Genomic DNA, 20,811 nt, shown 5'->3' on the forward strand with positions numbered 1-20,811 from the left:
GAAACTGAAGGTTATGCGCCGCCAAATGGTACTCCATCTGGCGGCGCATATTAATGGTTTAAAAAAGCTTGTTTAATGAAGTGACATTAGATTCAAACTTATATGCGTTATACATAATTACATTTCGAGTTAAATATTAGGCCTTAAAACTATATATACCATGCTAAGTCATGCATACACAAAACTAATAATACGATATAAATTGAAAACATTCAAAAGAGAACATAATAAATGAATAAAACGTGTTTTTTGGCATCTTGACGACCTCGAATGTCAAGACACTATCCAGGAGTCTTGAAGTTAGGGTTGTTTTAGGGTGATCTCGAGAATTTCAGCACAATCTGAAAGCAAAGGTTATGCGCCGCCAAATGTTACTCCATTTGGTGGCGCATATTAGTAATTTAAAAAGCGTGTTTAATGAAGTGACATTACATTCAAAATTATATGTATTATATATAATTTCATTCTAAGTCATACATACACAAAAGGAATAATTTGAATGAATTTCAAAATGGTCAAAATCGAAAAAGGCAAAATTGAGGGCTTTCCAGGTCTCATTTTGAAAGTATTTGGGATAAAACGCCTACGGCATTTGCCATTGGATAGATCCAGAAAAATACATGATGTAAAAAAACAGCGACTAAATCGGAGCTACGAGTCAAAAGATACGACAGATCTAACATTTTGGCCGAAGACACAAAACACCAAGCACCACAAACTGTCAGTGGTGTTTGGTGCGTGGTGCGAATTTGCGATGAAAGATGTCTTTTTTGGAATCTAGACGACCTCGAATGGTATGCACGTTCAGAGAGTCTTGCTCGTTCGACCATTTTAGGGTGATCTTGAGAATTTTAGCACAATCTGAAACCGAAGGTTATGCGTCGCCAAATGGTACTCCATCTGGCGGCGCATATGAATGATTTAAAAAAGCGTGTTTAATGAAGTGACATTAGATTCAAACTTATATGCGTTATACATAATTACATTGCGAGTTAAATATTAGGCCTTAAAACTATATATACCATGCTAAGTCATTCATATAAAAAACTAATAATACGATATAAATTGAAAACGTTCAAAGAAAACATAAAAAATGAGTAAAACGTCTTTTTCTAGCATCCAGACGACCTCGAATGTCAACACACTATCCAGGAGTCTAGATGTTAGGGTTGTTTTAGGGTGGTCTCGAGAATTTCAGCACAATCTAAAAGCAAAGGTTATGCACCGCCAAATGTTACTCCATTTGGCTGCGCATATAAGTGTTTTAAAAAGCTTGTTTAATGAAGTGACATCAGATTCAAAATTATATGTGTTATACATAATTTAATAGTAAGCGAAATGATAGGCAGTAAAACCAATATGTACCATGATAAGTCATTCATACACAAAAGGAATAATATGAAAGAAATTCGAAACGGTCAAAATCGAAAAAGGCAAAATTGAAGGCTTTCCAGGTCTCATTTTGAAAAATATTTTGTACAAACCGCCTACGGCAGTTTGCCAATGGATAGATCCAAAAAAAATACACGATTTAAAAAATAAAGACGACTAAATTGGAGCTACGAGTTAAAAGATACGATAGATCTAACATTTTGGCCGAAGACACAAAACACCAAGCACCACAAACCGTCATTGTTGTTTGGTGCGTGGTGCGAATTTTCGAGTCAATATGTCTTTTTCGGAATCTATACGACCTCGAATGGCAAGCACATTCAGGGAGTCTTGCTCATTCGGCCGTTTTAGGGTGATCTTGAGAATTTCAACCCAATATGAAACTGAAGGTTATGCGCCGCCAAATGGTACTCCATCTGGCGGCGCATATTAATGGTTTAAAAAAGCTTGTTTAATGAAGTGACATTAGATTCAAACTTATATGCGTTATACATAATTACATTTCGAGTTAAATATTAGGCCTTAAAACTATATATACCATGCTAAGTCATGCATACACAAAACTAATAATACGATATAAATTGACAACATTCAAAAGAGAACATAATAAATGAATAAAACGTGTTTTTTTGGCATCTTGACGACCTCGAATGTCAAGACACTATCCAGGAGTCTTGATGTTAGGGTTGTTTTTGGGTGATCTCGAGAATTTCAGCACAATCTGAAAGCAAAGGTTATACACCGCCAAATGTTACTCCATTTGGCGGCGCATATTAGTGATTTAAAAAGCATGTTTAATGAAGTGACATTACATTCAATATTATATGTATTATATATAATTTCATTCTAAGTCATACATACACAAAAGGAATAATATGAAAGAAATTCAAAACGGTCAAATTCGAAAAAGACAAAATTGAAGGCTTTCCAGGTCTCGTTTCAAAAAATATTTGGGACAAACCACCTACAGTAGTTTGCCAATGGATAGATCCTAAAAAATACACGATTTAAAAAAAACAGCGACTAAATCGGAGCTACGAGTCAAAAGATACGATAGATCTAACATTTTGGCCGAAGACACAAAACACCAAGCACCACAAACAGTCGGTGGTGTTTGGTGTGTGTTGCTAATTTGCGATGAAAGTTGTCTTTTTCGGAATCTAGACGACCTCAAATGGCAAGCACATTCAGAGAGTCTTGCTTGTTCTGCCATTTTAGGGTGATCTTGAGAATTTCAGCACAATCTGAAACCGAAGGTTATGCGTCGCCAAATGGTACTCCATCTGGCGGCGCATATTAATGATTTAAAAAAGCGTAACATTAGATTCAAACTTATGTGCGTTATACATAATTACATTGCGAGTTAAATATTAGGCCTTAAAACTATATATACCATGCTAAGTCAAGCATACACAAAACTAATAATACGATATAAATTGAAAACGTTCAAAGAGAACATAAAAATGAGTAAAACGTCTTTTTTCGGCATCCTGACGACCTCGAATGTTAAGATAATATCCAGGAGTCTTGATGTTAGGGTTGTTTTAGGGTGATCTCTAGAATTTCAGCACAATCTGAAAGCAAAGGTTATGCGCCGCCAAATGTTACTCCTTTTGGCGGCGCAATATTAGTGATTTAAAAAGCGTGTTTAATGAAGTGACATTAGATTCAAAATTATATGTGTTATACATAATTTCATTGTAAGCGAAATGATAGGCGTTAAACAAATATGTACCATGCTAAGTCATACATACACAAAAGGAATAATATGAAAGAAATTCAAAACGGTCAAAATAGAAAAAAGGCAAAATGAATGGCTTTCGAGTTGTCGTTTCAAAAAATATTTGGGACAAAGTGCCTACGCCATTTGCCAACGGATAGATCCTAAAAAACTACACGATTTAAAAAATAACAGCGACTAAATCAGAGCTACGAGTCAAAAGATACTATAGATCTAACATTTTGGCCGAAGACACAAAACACCAAGCACCACAAACCGTCAGCGTTGTTTGGTGTGTGTTGTGAATTTGTGAGGAAAGATGCCTTTTTTGGAATCTAGACGACCTCGAATGGAAAACACGTTCAGAGAGTCTTGCTCGTTCGGCCGTTTTAGGGTGATCTTGAGAATTTCAACACAATCTGATAACGAAGGTTATGCGCCGCCAAATGGTACTCCATCTGGCGGTGCATATTAATGATTTAAAAAGCGTGTTTAATGAAGTGACATTAGATTCAAACTTATATGTGTTATACATAATTACATTGCGAGTTAAATATTAGGCCTTAAAACTATATATACCATGCTAAGTCGTGCATACACAAAACTAATAATACGATATAAATTGAAAACGTTCAAAGAGAACATAAAAATGAGTAAACAACTTTATTTGGCATACTGACGACCTCGAATGTCAAGACACTATCCAGGAGTCTTGATGTTAGGGTAGTTTTAGGGTGATCTCGAAAATTTTAGCACAATCTGAAAACAAAGGTTATGCGCCGCCAAATGTTACTCCATTTGGTGGCGCATATTAGTGATTTAAAAAGCGTGTTTAATAAAGTGACATTAGATTCAAAATTATATGTGTTATACATAATTTCATTATAAGTGAAATGATAGGCGTTAAAACAATATGTACCATGCTAAGTCATACATACACAAAAGGAATAATTTGAATGAATTTCAAAACGGTCAAAATCGAAAAAGGCAAAATTGAGGGCTTTCCAGGTCTCATTTTGAAAGTATTTGGGATAAAACGCCTACGGCATTTGCCAACGGATAGATCCGGAAAAATACATGATGTAAAAAAACAGCGACTAAATCGGAGCTACGAGTCAAAAGATACGACAGATCTAACATTTTGGCCGAAGACACAAAACACCAAGCACCACAAACCGTCGGTGGTGTTTGGTGCGTGGTGCGAATTTGCGAGGAAATATGTCTTTTTTGGAATCTCGACGACTTCAAATGGCAAGCACGTTCAGAGAGTCTTGCACTTTCGGCCATTTTAGGGTGATATTGAGAATTTCAGCATCATCTAATATCGAAGGTTATGCGCCGCCAAATGATCATCCATCTAGCGACGCATATTAATGATTTAAAAAGCGTGTTTAATGAATTGACTTTAGATTCAAACTTATATGCGTTATGCATAAATACATTGTGAGTTAAATAATAGGCCTTAAAACTATATATATATATATATATCATGCTAAATCATACATACACAAAATTAATAATATGATATAAATTGAAAACGTTCAAAGAGAACATTAAAAATGAGTAAAATGTCTTTTTTCGGCATCCTGATGACCGCGAATGTCAAGACACTATCCAAGAGTCTGGATGTTAGGGTTGTTTTATGGTAATCTCGAGAATTTCAGCACAATCTGAAAGCAAAGGTTATGCGCCGCCAAATGTTACTCCATTTGGTGGCGCATATTAGTGATTTAAAAAGCGTGTTTAATGAAGTAACATTAGATTCAAAATTATATGTGTTATACATAATTTCATTGTAAGCGAAATGATAGGCGTTAAAACAATATATACCATGCTAAGTCATACATACACAAAAGGAATAATATGAAAGAACTTCAAAACGATCAAAATCGAAAAAAGGCAAAATTGAGGGCTTTCCAGGTCTCGTTTCGAAAGTATTTGGGACAAAACGCCTACGCCGTTTGCCAACGAATAGATCCTGAAAAATACATGATTTAAAAAAAACGGCGACTAAATCGGAGCTACGAGTCAAAAGATACGATAGATCTAACATTTTGGCAGAAGACACAAAACACCAAGCATCACAAACTGTCGGTGATGTTTGGTGTGTGTTGCGAATTTGCGAGGAAAGATGTCTTTTTCGGAATCTAGACGACCTTAAATGGCAAACACGTTCAGAGAGTCTTACTCGTTCGTCCGTTTTAGGGTGATCTTGAGAATTTCAACACATTCTGAAACCGAAGGTTATGCGCCGCCAAATGGTACTCCATCTGGCGGCGCATATTAATGATTTAAAAAAAGCGTGTTTAATGAAGTGACATTAGATTCAAACTAATATGCGTTATACATAATTACATTGCGAGTTAAATATTAGGCCTTAAAACTATATTACCATGCTAAGTCATGCATAAACAAAACTAATAATACGACATAAATTGAAAACGTTCAAAAGAGAACATAAAAATGAGTAAAACATCTTTTTCGGCATCCTGACGACCTCGAATGTCAAGACACTATCCAGGAGTCATGATGTTAGGGTTGCTTTAGGGTGATCTCGAGAATTTCAGCACAATCTGAAAGCAAAGGTTATGTGCCGCCAAATTTTACTCCAATTGGCGGCGCATATTAGTGATTTAAAAAGCGTGTTTAATGAAGTGACATTAGATTCAAAATTATATGTGTTATACATAATTTCATTGTAAGTGAAATGATAGGCGTTAAAACAATATGTACCATGCTAAGTCATACATACACAAAGGGAATAATATGAATGAAATTCAAAACAGTCAAAATCGAAAAAGGCATAATTTCATTAGATTCAAAAATATTTGGGACAAAACACCTACGGCAGTTTGCCAACGGATATATCCAAAAAAAATACACGATTTAAAAAAAACGGCGACTAAATTGGAGATACGAGTCAAAAGATACGATAGATCTAACATTTTGGCCGAAGACACAAAACACCAAGCACCACAAACCGTCGGTGGTGTGTGGTGCGTGGTGCGAATTTGCGAGGAAAGATGTCTTTTTCGGAATCTAGATGACCTCAAATGGCAAGCACATTCAGAGAGTCTTGCTCGTTCGACCGTTTTAGGTTGATCTTGAGAATTTCAACACAATCTGAAACCGAAGGTTATGCGCCGCCAAATGGTACTCCATCTGGCGGCGCATATTAATGATTTAAAAAAGCGTGTTTAATGAAGTGGCATTAGATTTAAACTTATATGTGTTATACATAATTATATTGCGAGTCAAAAATATTAGGCCTTAAAACTATATATACCATGCTAAGTCATGCATACACAAAACTAATAATACGATATAAATTGAAAACGTTCAAAAGAGAACATAAAAAATGAGTAAAATGTCTTTTTTCGGCATCTTGACGACCTCGAATGTCAAGACACTATCCAGGAGTCTTGATGTTAGGGTTGTTTTAGGGTGATATCGAGAATTTCAGCATAATCTGAAAGCAAAGGTTATGCGCCGCCAAATGTTACTCCATTTGGCGGGGCATATTAGTGATTTAAAAAGCGTGTTTAATGAAGTGACATTAGATTCAAAATTATATGTTTTATACATAATTTCATTGTAAGCGAAATGATAGGTGTTAAAATAATATGTACCATGCTAAGTCATACATACACAAAAGGAATAATATGAAAGAAATTTAAAACGGTCAAAATCGAAAGAGGCAAAATTGAAGGCTTTCTAGGTCTCGTTTCGAAAAATATTTGGGACAAACCACCTACGGCAGTTTTCCAAAGGATATAACCAAAAAAATACACGATTTAAAAAAAACGGCGACTAAATCGGAGCTACGAGTTAAAAGATACGATAGATCTAACATTTTAGCCGAAGACACAAAACACCAAGCACCACAAACCATCGGTGGGGTTTGGTGCGTGGTGAGAATTTTCGAGGAAAGATGTCATTTTTGGAATCTATGCGACCTCGAATGGCAAGCACATTTAGAGAGTCTTGCTCCTTCGGCCGTTTTAGGGTGATCTTGAGAATTTCAACACAATCTGAAACCAAAGGTTATGCGCCACCAAATGGTACTCCATCTGGCACTGATTTAAAAAATCGTGTTTAATAAAGTGACATTAGATTCAAACTTATATGCGTTATACATAATTACATTGCAAGTCAAAAATATTAGGCCTTCAAACTATATATACCATCCTAAGTCATGCATACACAAAACTAATAATACGATATATATTGAAAACGTTCAAAAGAGAACATAAAAAATGAGTAAAACGTACGACTTTTTTCGGCATCTTGACGACCTCGAATGTCAAGACACTATCCAGGAGTCTAGATGTTAGGGTTGTTTTAGGGTGATCTCGAGAATTTCAACATAATCTGAAAGCAAAGGTTATGCGCCGCCAAATGTTACTCCATTTGGTGGTGCATATTAGTGATTTAAAAAGCGTGTTTAATGAAGTGACATTAGATTCATAATTATATGTGTTATACATAATTTCACTGTAAGCGAAATGATAGGCGTTATAACAATATGTACCATGCTAAGTCATACATACACAAAAGGAATAATATGAAAGAAATTTAAAACGGTTAAAATCGAAAAAGGCAAAATTGAAGGCTTTTTAGGTCTCGTTTCGAAAAATATTTGGGACAAACCACCTACGGCAGTTTTCTAAAGGATATATCCAAAAAAATACACGATTTAAAAAAAACGGCGACTAAATCGGAGCTACGAGTTAAAAGATACGATAGATCTAACATTTTGGCCGAAGACACAAAACACCAAGCACCACAAACCATCGGTGGTGTTTGGTGCGTGGTAAGAATTTTCGAGAAAAAATGTCATTTTTGGAATCTAGGCGACCTCGAATGGCAAGCACGTTCAGAGAGTCTTGCTCCTTCGGCCGTTTTAGGGTGATCTTGAGAATTTCAACACAATCTGAAACCAAAGGTTATGCGCCACCAAATGGTACTCCATCTGGCAATGATTTAAAAAAGCGTGTTTAATGAAGTGACATTAGATTCAAACTTATATGCGTTATACATAATTACATTGCAAGTCAAAAATATTAGGCCTTCAAACTATATATACCATCCTAAGTCATGCATACACAAAACTAATAATACGATATATATTGAAAACGTTCAAAAGAGAACATTAAAAATGAGTAAAACGTCTTTTTTCGGCATCTTGACGACCTCGAATGTCAAGACACTATCCAGGAGTCTTGATGTTAGGGTTGTTTTAGGGTGATCTCGAGAATTTCAACATAATCTGAAAGCAAAGGTTATGCGCCGCCAAATGTTACTCCATTTGGTGGCACATATTAGTGATTTAAAAAGCGTGTTTAATAAAATGACATTAGATTCATAATTATATGTGTTATACATAATTTCATTGTAAGCGAAATGATAGGCGTTAAAACAATATGTACCATGCTAAGTCATACATACACAAAAGGAATAATATGAAAGAAATTTAAAACGTTCAAAATCGAAAAAGGAAAAATTGAAGGCTTTCTAGGTCTCGTTTCAAAAAATATTTGGGAAAAACCGCCTACGGAAGTTTGCCAACGGATATATCCAAAAAAATCCCCAATTAAAAAAAAATGCGACTAAATCGTAGCTACGAGTCAAAAGATACGATAGATCTAACATTTTGGCCGAAGACACAAAATACCAAGCACCACAAACTGTCGGTCGTGTTTGGTGCGTGGTGCGATTTAGCGACGAAAGATGTCTTTTTAGGAATCTAGACGACCTCGAATGGCAAGCACATTCAGAGAGTCTTGCTCGTTCGGCCATTTTAGGGTGATATTGAGAATTTTAGCACAATCTAAAATCGAAGGTTATGCGTCGCCAAATGGTACTCCACCTGGCGGCGCATATTAATGATTTAAAAAAGCGAGTTTAATGAAGTGACATTAGATTTAAACTTATATGTCTTATACATAATTACATTGAGAGTTAAATATTAGGCCTTAAAACTATATATACCATGCTAAGTCATGCATACACAAATCTAATAATACGATATAAATTGAAAACGTTCAAAAGAGAACATAAAAATGAGTAAACGTATTTTTTCGGCATCTTGACCATCTCGAATGTCAAGACACTATCCAGGAGTCTTGATGTTAGGGCTATTTTAGGGTAATCTCGAGAATTTCAGCACAATCTGAAAGCAAAGATTATGCGCCGCCAAATTTTACCTCATTTGGCGGCGCATATTAGTGATTTAAAAAGCGTGTTTAATGAAGTGACATTAGATTCAAAATTATATGTGTTATACATAATTTCATTGTAAGAGAAATGATAGGCGTTAAAAAAATATGTACCATGCTAAGTCATACATGCACAAAAGGAATAAAATGAAAGAAATTTAAAACGAACAAAATCGAAAAAGGCAAAATTGAAGGCTTTCTAGGTCTCGTTTCGAAAAATATTTGGGACAAACCTCCTACTGCAGTTTGCCAACGGATATATCCAAACAAAATACACGATTAAAAAAAAGGCGACTAAATCGGAGCTACGAGTCAAAAGATATGATAGATCTAACATTTTGGCCAAAGACACAAAACACCAAGCACCACAAACCGTCAGTGGTGTTTGGTGCGTGGTGCGCATTTGCTAGGAAAGATGTCTTTTTCGGAATCTAGACGACCTCGAATGGCAAGCACGTTCAGAGAGTCTTGCTTGTTCGGCGGTTTTAGGGTGATCTTGAGAATTTCAAACCAATCTGAAATCGAAGGTTATGCGCCGCCAAATGGTACTCTATCTGGTGGCGCATTTTAATGATTTAAAAAAGCATGTTTAATGAAGAGATATTAGATTCAAACTTATATGTGTTATACATAATTACATTGCGAGTCAAAAATATTAGGCCTTAAAACTATATATATCATGCTAAGTCATGCATACACAAAACTAATAATACGATATAAATTGAAAAAGTTTAAAAGAGAACATAAAAAATGGGTAAAACGTACGACTTTTTTCGGCATCTTGATGACCTCGAATGTCAAGACACTATCCAGGAGTCTTGATGTTAGGGTTGTTTTTGGGTGATCTCGAAAATTTCAGCACAATCTGAAAGCAAAGGTTATGCGCCGCCAAATGTTACTCCATTTGGCGGCGCATATTAGTGATTTAAAAAGCGTTTTTAATGAAGTGACATTAGATTCATAATTATATGTGTTATGCATAATTTCATTGTAAGCGAAATGATAGGCATTAAAACAATATGTAACATGCTAAGTCATACATACACAAAAGGAATAATATGAAAGAAATTTAATACGGTCAAAATCGAAAAAGGCAAAATTGAAGGCTTTCTAGGTCTCGTTTCAAAAAATATTTGGGATAAACCGCCTACGGTAGTTTGCCAACGGATATATCTAAAAAAATCCCCAATTAAAAAAAACGGCGACTAAATCGGAGCTACGAATCAAAAGATACGATAGATCTAATATTTTGGTCGAAGACACAAAACACCAAGCACAACAAACTGTCGGTGGTGTTTGGTGCGTGGTGCGAATTTGCGACGAAAGATGTCTTTTTAGGAATCTAGACGACCTCGAATGGCAAGCACGTTCAGAGAGTCTTCCTCGTTCTACCATTTTAGGATGATCTTGAGAATTTCAGCACAATCTGAAACCGAAGGTTATGCGTCGTCAAATGGTACTCCATCTGGCGGCGCATATTAATGATTTAAAAAAGCGTGTTTAATGAAGTGACATTAGATTCAAAATTATATGCGTTATACATAATTATATTGCGAGTAAAATATTAGGCCTTAAAACTATATATACCATGCTAAGTCATGCATACACAAAACTAATAATACGATATAAATAGAAAATGATCAAAGAGAACATAAAAAATGAGTAAAACGTCTTTTTTGACATCCTGACGACCTCGAATGTCAAGACACTATCCAGGAGTCTTGATGTTAGGGTTGTTTTAGGGTGATCTCGAAAATTTCAGCACAATCTGAAAGCAAAGGTTATGCGCCGCCAAATGTTACTCCATTTGGCGGCGCATATTAGTGATTTAAAAAGCGTGTTTAATGAAATGACATTAGATTTAAAATTATATGTGTTATACATAATTTCATTGTAACCGAAATGATAGGCGTTAAAACAATATGTATCATGCTAAGTTATACATACACAAAAAGAAAAATATGAAAGAAATTCAAAACGGTCAAAATCGAAAAAAGGCAAAATTGAAGGCTTTTCAGGTCTCGTTTCAAAAAATATTTGGGACAAACCGCCTACGGCAGTTTGCCAACGGATAGATCCCAAAAAATACACGATTTTAAAAAAACGGCGACTAAATCAGTGCTACAAGTCTAAAGATATGATAGATCTAACATTTTGTCGAAGACACAAAACACCAAGCACCACAAACCGTCGGTGGTGTTTGGTGCGTGGTGCGAATTTGCGAGGAAAGACGTCTTTTTCGGAATCTAGACAACCTCGAAAGGCAAGCACTGTAATGACCCGTCAAAATCGCTATTGACGCGGCACGTTAATCATTGATTCCACAGTGAGGTTTTGACCTTTATATGATACGTTTTGATAAAATATTGCATTCATTAAAATAAGTGACTTTCTAAACATAGAAAGTTATAAACATGTGGGCGAGTGCTTAGGTATAAGCAAAACCCCAAAATACATAAGTCTTTAATTTACAGGTTGACATCACAGTCCAATTATTTATTACACAACGCAGTTTTATTTTGAATGCAATAAACTTTGTACAAAGCATGAGAGACTCCATGCAGGCAACAAGCACATCACAGCGGAAGCATTCTAAGGACCTGAGAATAAAACATGCTAAAAAGTCAACACGAATGTTGGTGAGTTATAGGTTTAATTGCTCGAGTCATAAACATATATAAAGATAGACCACAAGATTTCATCAAAAGTTTATCAATAGATTCTACGTAACAGAGCACCCTGGTAACTAAACTTAACGCTATAGTGATAATTACCCCATTCGTTTTAATACGCGCAAACCAACGTGTCTTAAACTCAAATAACATACGTCCGTTAAAAGGCTAGCGCTCTAGCTCGGACGGGGATGTCAAGCCCTATGGATTCATATACAATTATTCGCGCCCACCAGTCCATATCCTATGTACTGGCAGCTATTAGTTACCAAAGCTAAGGGATTTTCGGTTTAACTCAGTGTAGAATTTTGTATGTACTTGTGTCTTATTGCGTTTAAAATAAATTGCATGTATTCTCAGCCCAAAAATATTTAAAGCATTTAAAAAGGGAGACTATAACTCACAGTTCAATATTGCGATTCAATATTGTAGGCAAATTGCGTAGACGTAATGATGGTAGATGACTGTATGGTTGGCCTTGGATTCAAGAACAATACCCCGAATAATACCTAATATTTCCTTAGCTTAAAGCGGTTTGAAACCCGAATTAAAAACACCCTCGTATATACCTTATTATTATTAAACTTAAATTTAAAATTATAATTATAATATAAATATAAATATTAAGAGAAATGTGAAAAACTTCGTCGAACAAACTGCGTATTTATATTACTTTTCGATTTACTGTAGCTCATGCGATCGCATGAGTTTTCAGTGTTTTTGCCATGCGATCGCATGGCCGCCTTTTCTGTTTTTGTTTGTTAGTTCGTCGACATCAAATAGTATTTTTTACTGTAGCAAATAGTGTTTTACTGTAGCAAATAGTGTTTACTGTAGCAAATAGTGTTTACTGTAGCAAATAGTGTTTTACTGTAGCAAATCACGGTTTCACTGTAGCAAATAGTGTTTTACTGTAGCAAAGTCATTTTTACTGTAGCAATTAATGTTTTACTGTAGGAAAGTCGTTTTTACTTGTACATCTTATAATATATATATATATATATATATATATATATATATATATATATATATATATATATATATATATATATATATATATATACATACATATATGTATATTTACATAATATTAAATCATAAAGAGAATTGGTTTAAATTAGTCGAAATTTTTCGGGTCATCACAGTACCTCCCCGTTAAAGAAAATTTCGTCCCGAAATTTTGAGTAGTACCTGTTTCATGAGCGATATCAGTGAACAAATGTGGATACTTTTGCTTCATTTGATCTTCACGTTCCCAAGTAAACTCGGGTCCTCGTCTTGCGTTCCAACGAACTCTAACTATCGGTATTTTGCTTTGTTTTAATTGTTTGACCTCACGGTCCATGATTTCAACAGGTTCTTCGACAAAATGGAGTTTATCATTAATTCGTATTTCGTCAAGAGGAATTACGACATCCTCTTCAGCTAAACATTTCTTCAAATTTGACACGTGAAATGTGTCGTGAACACTACTAAGTTCTTGCGGTAGCTTTAATCGATAAGCAACTGCTCCAATTCTTTCGGTGATTTTAAAGGGTCCTACGTACCTAGGACTTAGCTTTCCTCGTTTACCGAATCGTACAACGCCTTTCCAGGGTGACACTTTCAACATGACTTTGTCGCCCACTTGAAATTCTGGCGGTTTTCTTCTTACATCAGCATAACTCTTTTGGCGACTCATGGCCGTTTTCAATCGCTGTTGTATTTGAATGATCTTTTCGGTGGTTTCATGAATAATTTCTGGTCCAGTAAGTTGTCTTTCTCCTACTTCACTCCAACAGATAGGAGATCTGCACTTTCTACCGTAAAGTTCTTCAAATGACGCTGCGTTGATGCTCGTATGATAGCTGTTATTGTATGAAAATTCTGCCAACGGTAAGTGTCGATCCCAACTGGTTCCAAAGTCAATCACGCATGCCTGTAACATGTCTTCCAATGTTTGTATTGTTCTTTCACTTTGACCATCTGTCTGTGGGTGATAAGCGGTGCTCATATCTAATCGAGTTCCCAATGCTTTTTGTAATGACTGCCAGAAACGTGATGTGAATCAGGTGTCGCGATCAGATATGATAGAGATGGGTACACCATGCCTGGAAACTACTTCCTTCAAATATAGGCGTGCTAATTTCTCCATACTGTCTGTCTCCTTTATTGGTAGAAAGTGAGCTGATTTAGTTAGACGATCAACTATCACCCAAATAGTATCATGACTACTTGCAGTCCTTGGCAATTTCGTAATGAAATCCATGGTTATTCTTTCCCATTTCCACTGCGGAATTTCTGGTTGTTGCAGTAATCCTGACGGCTTTTGGTGCTCAGCTTTGACCTTTGCACACGTTAAACATTTGCTTACATAAGTAGCAATTTCTGTTTTCATATTAGGCCACCAATAAAACTTCTTGAGATCGTGGTACATTTTTCCGTTTCCTGGGTGAATTGAGTACCTCATTTTGTGTGCTTCATCAAGTACTAGTTGCCTTAGGTTACCATTTTTTGGTACCCATATCCTACCAGCAAAATACAGGGTTCCATCGGCTTTTACTTCAAGTTGTTTTTCTAACCCTTTGCTCATTTCACCTTTTTCGTTTTCTTCTTTTAAAGCTTCTAACTGTGCTGCTTGAATTTGCTTTGTGAGATCAGTACGAATTGTAATATTCAAAGCTCAGACCCTAAGAGGTTTTACTCTTTCTTTTCGACTTAGGGCATCAGCTACAACATTAGCTTTTCCGGGATGGTAACGGATTTCACAATCGTAATCGTTTAACAACTCTACCCAGCGACGTTGCCTCATATTGAGTTGTTTTTGATCAAAAATATGCTGAAGACTCTTATGGTCGGTGTACACTGTACACTTGGTGCCATATAGATAGTGTCTCCATATTTTGAGTGCAAAAACTACTGCTCCAAGTTCCAAATCGTGCGTCGTATAGTTCTTTTCATGAATTTTTAGTTGTCGTGAGGCATATGCGATAACTTTTGTGCGTTGCATTAATACACATCCTAAACCTTGGCGCGAAGCGTCACAATAGATCACGAAATCATTATTTCCTTCTGGTAATGACAAAATGGGTGCAGACGTTAACTTCTTCTTTAATAACTGGAATGAGGATTCCTGTTCCGTGGACCAATCATACTTCTTTCCCTTTTGAGTCAATGCAGTTAAGGGTTTGGCGATTCTAGAGAAATCTTGAATGAATCTTCGGTAGTAACCAGCAAGACCTAAGAATTGGCGAATTTGTGTTGGAGTCTTCGGGGTTTCCCATTTACTAATGGCTTCGATCTTGGCGGGGTCAACTTTAATTCCATGTTTACTGACAACATGGCCCAAAAATTGTACTTCTTGTAACCAGAAATCACACTTTTTAAATTTTGCGTACAATTCTTCTTTCTTGAGTATCTCCAGTACCAGTCTTAAGTGTTGCTCATGTTCTTCCTTGTTCTTCGAGTAAATCAATATGTCGTCGATAAAAACAATGACAAATTTGTCTAAATACGGTCTACAGATGCGATTCATTAGATCCATGAATACTGCTGGAGCATTAGTTAATCCAAAAGGCATGACTAGAAACTCATAGTGACCGTAACGGGTTCTGAACGCGGTTTTAGGAACATCTTCTTCCTTCACTCTCAGTTGATGATATCCGGAGCGTAGATCAATCTTAGAATAAACACTTGATCCTTGCAATTGATCAAACAAATCATCAATCCTCGGTAATGGGTACCGATTCTTGATCGTTAATTTGTTTAATTCTCGGTAATCTATGCACATTCTCATAGATCCATCCTTCTTCTTGACGAACAGAATAGGAGCACCCCAAGGTGAAAAACTAGAACGAATAAATCCACGGTCCGATAATTCTTGCAACTGGTCTTGTAATTCTTGCATTTCTGAAGGTGCAAGTCTATAAGGTGATCGGGCTACAGGTGCAGCTCCTGGTATGAGATCAATCTGGAATTCTACACATCTGTGTGGAGGTAGCCCCGGTAATTCTTCTGGAAATACTCCGGGATATTCTCTTACAACTGGCATGTCATCAATGCTTCTTTCTTCAGTATCGATCTTCTTTATGTGTGCCAGAATAGCATAACAACCTTTTCTTATAAGTTTCTGGGCCTTCATACAGCTGATAAAGTTCAGTTTTGAGTTGTTCTTCTCCCCATAAATCATTAATGACGTTTCATCCTTACGAGGGATGCGGATTGCTTTCTCAGTGCAAACAACTTCCGCTCTTGTTTTGGACATCCAGTCCATGCCAACGATTACATCAAAACTTCCTAATTCTACGGGTATCAAATCAATTTTGAAGGTTTCACCAGCGAGATTCATTTCGCAACCATGGCAAATTTTATCGGCTTTTATCAGTTTACCATTAGCTAATTCAATAGTATATTTATCGTCTAGAGGTAATGATGCACATTTTAGTTTAAAACTAAAGTCTTTACACATATAACTTCTATCAGCACCCGTATCAAACATAATAGAAGCTAGTTGATTATTAACGGTAAATGTACCCGTGACAAGATTAGGATCCTCACGTGCTTTACTGGCACTAACATTAAATGCCCTCCCACGTGCGGGTTCTTTGTTCTTCTCCTTATCAGGGCATTGATTTATAAAGTGACCAGACTTCCCGCATCCAAAACATTTCTTGACATCGGTCAGTTTTGTCTTTACTTCAGAAACGGTGGCATAACAATCTTTCGCCACATGTCCTTTCTTGTTGCACTATCACAGACCACTTGACAATAACCTGCATGATGTGTGTAACATCTTTTGCAGAACGGATGGGGTCCCTTATAGTTTGGACTTGCAGTTGCCCCATCTTGTTTACCTTTAAAAGTTTCTTGTTTCTTCAGGTGAGTACTTTTGCCCTTATAGTCTTCCCATTTCCTCTTTCCTTCAGTTGTCTTGACTTCGGTAATTGGTGCCTTAATCGAACTCTCTGTGATCTGGTCCATGAGTTGGTGTGCCATTGTCATGGCTTCCTGCATCGTATTTGGTTTGGACGATGTAACATTTCCTTTGATATTGATCGATAAACCATCAATATACATTTCTATCTTTCGTTTCTCGTTTGGCACCAATTCGGGACACAACAAGGCTAGTTCCATGAAACGCTTTTCATAGTTATTGAGATTCGCGCCGATAACCTTCAGATTACGTAACTCAGATTCCATTTTTCTGATCTCGTTTCGAGGACAGTACTTGATAATGCTAAAAACGAACATATATTTCATAGCATTATTCCTCAAGAAAGACAAGCTTTTAGTTGCAATTGTTCTATTTACAAGAGATATTCGTTTAAATAATAAAAGGTGAAGACAAAAGACAGATTCGACGAATTGAAGACGCAAACGACCAAAAAGCTCAAAAGTACAAAAGACAATCAAAAAGGTTCCAATTATTGATAAGAAACATCTCGAAATTACAAGAGTACAAGATTCAAAACGCAAAGTACAAAATATAAAATTGTACGCAAGGACGTTCGAAAATCCGGAACCGGGACCAGAGTCAACTCTCAACGCTCAACGCAACGGACTAAAAATTACAAGTTAACTATGTATATAAATATAATATAATATATAATTAATTATATTAATTATATATATATTATATATATATATTAAAAACCGTCGGCAGAGAAACTCCAAGGGTGTGAGCTGTAAATTCATCCTCCGCGACTCGCGGAGTTTGAAGAGGCTTTTGCCGCGAGTCGCGGAGCCCCAAATTTCAACTCTGCCTATAAAGCAAACCGAATTCTGATCAAAATATCATCATCTTTTCTTCCTCATTCATACGTAAAATTTATATTTATATTTATAATTTATATTTTAATTTTAATTATAATTCTAATAATAAGGGTATGTTAGCGAATGTTGTAAGGGTGTAAGTCGAAATTCTGTCCGTGTAACGCTACGCTATTTTTAATCATTGTAAGTTATGTTCAACCTTTTTATATTAATGTCTCGTAGCTAAGTTATTATTATGCTTATTTAAAACGAAGTAATCATGATGTTGGGCTAATTACTAAAATTGGGTAATTGGGCTTTGTACCATAATTGGGGTTTGGACAAAAGAACGACACTTGTGGAAATTAGACTATGGGCTATTAATGGGCTTTATATTTGTTTAACTAAATGAAAGTTTGTTAATGTTGATATAAAGATTTACAATTGGGCGTCCCTATAAATTGCCATATACACTCGATCGGACACGATGGGCAGGGTATTTATATGTACGAATAATCGTTCATTTAACCGGACACGGGAATGGATTAATAGCCACTAGAATAATTAAAACAGGGGTGAAATTACATTCAAGGGTAATTGGTGTAATTGTTAACAAAGTAGTAAAACCTTGGTTTACACGCAGTCGATAACCTGGTGTATTCATTAAACAAAGTATTAAAACCTTGTTACAATTCGAATCCCCAATTAGTTGGAATATTTAACTTCGGGTATAAGAATAATTTGATGAGGACACTCGCACTTTATATTTATGACTGATGGACAGTTATGGACAAAAACCAGACGGACATATTAAATAATCCAGGACAAAGGACAATTAACCCATGGGCATAAAACTAAAATCAACACGTCAAACATCATGATTACGGAAGTTTAAATAAAGCATAATTCTTTTATTTCATATTTAATTTCCTTTATTTTATATTTAATTGCACTTCTAATTATCACACTTTTATTTATTGTTGTTTAATCGCACTTTTAATTATCGTACTTTTTAATTATCGCAAGTTTATCGCACTTTTATTATTCGCAATTTCATTATCGTTATTTACTTTACGCTTTAATTTAAGTCTTGTATTTATTTTATATTTTACATTAGGTTTTAACTGCGACTAAAGTCTTAAAATCGACAAACCGGTCATTAAACGGTAAAAACCCCCCTTTATAATAATAATATTACTTATATATATATTTGTATTTTTATAAAAGTAAACTAATATAGCGTTGAGCTTTGTTTAAAGATTTCCCTGTGGAACGAACCGGACTTACTAAAAACTACACTACTGTACGATTAGGTACACTGCCTATAAGTGTTGTAGCAAGGTTTAAGTATATCCATTCTATAAATAAATAAATATCTTGTGTAAAATTGTATCGTATTTAATAGTTTTTCTTAGTAAAATATAAACTATTTTATATACACCTCGTACGACATCAAGTATTTTTGGCGCCGCTGTCGGGGACCATCTTAAAAACCGGAAGCGCAACGCTAATATAAAAATAAAAAAAAAAGATTTTTTTTTTTTGTTTACTTTTATTAAAATTCGTTTTTGTAAAAATACGTTTTAAATATTCGAAAAATATAAAAAGAAAAACAAAAATATATGTATTTTTAAGATTTTGTTAAATATTTAAGTTTTATAAGTTTCTTTATTTTTATTTTAGTTTATAAAAATATAAGTTTAATTTTAATATCTTTTATTTATATAAAAATTAAAAACAGAAAATAAAATAAATAAATAAATAAAGAAAAACGCGTTGAAGATAAAACCTGTCAGCTGAAATTCTGAACCCCGCGACTCGCGGGGTTTTCTTCATTAATCACCGCAACTCGCGGAGGTTATCTGACAGGCGACAGGAAGCCCTAATCGAGCATTAATTACGGGTTATTATTAATTATAATTATTATTTAAACCTAATTATTATTATTATTATTATTAGTTTAATTTTTACTTTTACTTTTTATTTATATATTTTAGTTAAATTAGTTTAATTAATTTGTAAAATTAGTAGTTTTATTAAATAAATAAAAATAATATTTTTATAAAAATTGTACTTTTTACAACTTTTTGTATATTTTTATATTTTGTCCATTTTTAATCGTTGTAGCGTAATATTTGTATTTTTAGCTCATATTTAATTTTAAACTTAGTTTTTGCTATAGTTATTTTTACTCCTAGATTTTTAGGCTTTGCCGTAGAATTCCTTAAGTGCTTTTTCTTTAGACTAAGATTTAGGTGCTTTAAAATTTTGCGACGCCTTTTTAAGTTTTAGTTTCTTTTTAAGTTATTTCCATTTGGGATTTAGTTTTTCCTTGTAAGCTTTAATATTTTTAGACCTTTTACTATGTACCAATTATCATTCCAATTAGTAATATCAATTTGCGATTATAATTTTAAGTTAGTTGTAGTAATAAGGTTAAATTAGTTAAGTATTTTTAAGTTTTTATAAGTTTCTTTTATTTTTCCGTCACCTTTTATTTTTCAACCATTTTTTTTTCTTTTTCTACCTTTTGCGACGAAATCTTTTTCTTTCTTATTTCTCGCTATTCTAGTTTTAGGACTTAGAATTTTTTTCTACTTCTTATCTAAATTTCTTAAAATTACGAAAATTTATTTTAAGTGGTTAAATTAATAGACATCAAAATTTTCTGGTTCGTAGTAATAGTTGGATTTGTACGTGGACCGGGTTATTGGAGCCAAACAGTCCTCAATTATATTGAGACCAAACGAATCCTGCCCCTCTGCTGCATCTTTTGGCTATTCGAAACATGGGTAAAATCAGAAAAGTCTATTGATTGGATAACTTATTATAATTTTTCTTTCCTTTTTAAAACTAATAGGATATTCAGTGAATGCACCGAGCAAGACGTTCACCACCTTTTGTACGTTCACCACCTGTAACTCGATCAAGACATCGTTTAACAAATATAACCGCCGTTGATTTTTCTTTAGAATCGTCATCCAGTCAACCAAGTACTTCAGTTCAAATTTCCGATAATCCATTTTTTGAACCCAACCTCACAATTGAGAATCCGGAGAATATTCAGGAACGGTTCATA

Source organism: Rutidosis leptorrhynchoides, chromosome 5, assembly GCF_046630445.1.
Source record: "Rutidosis leptorrhynchoides isolate AG116_Rl617_1_P2 chromosome 5, CSIRO_AGI_Rlap_v1, whole genome shotgun sequence".
Lineage (NCBI taxonomy): Eukaryota > Viridiplantae > Streptophyta > Magnoliopsida > Asterales > Asteraceae > Rutidosis > Rutidosis leptorrhynchoides.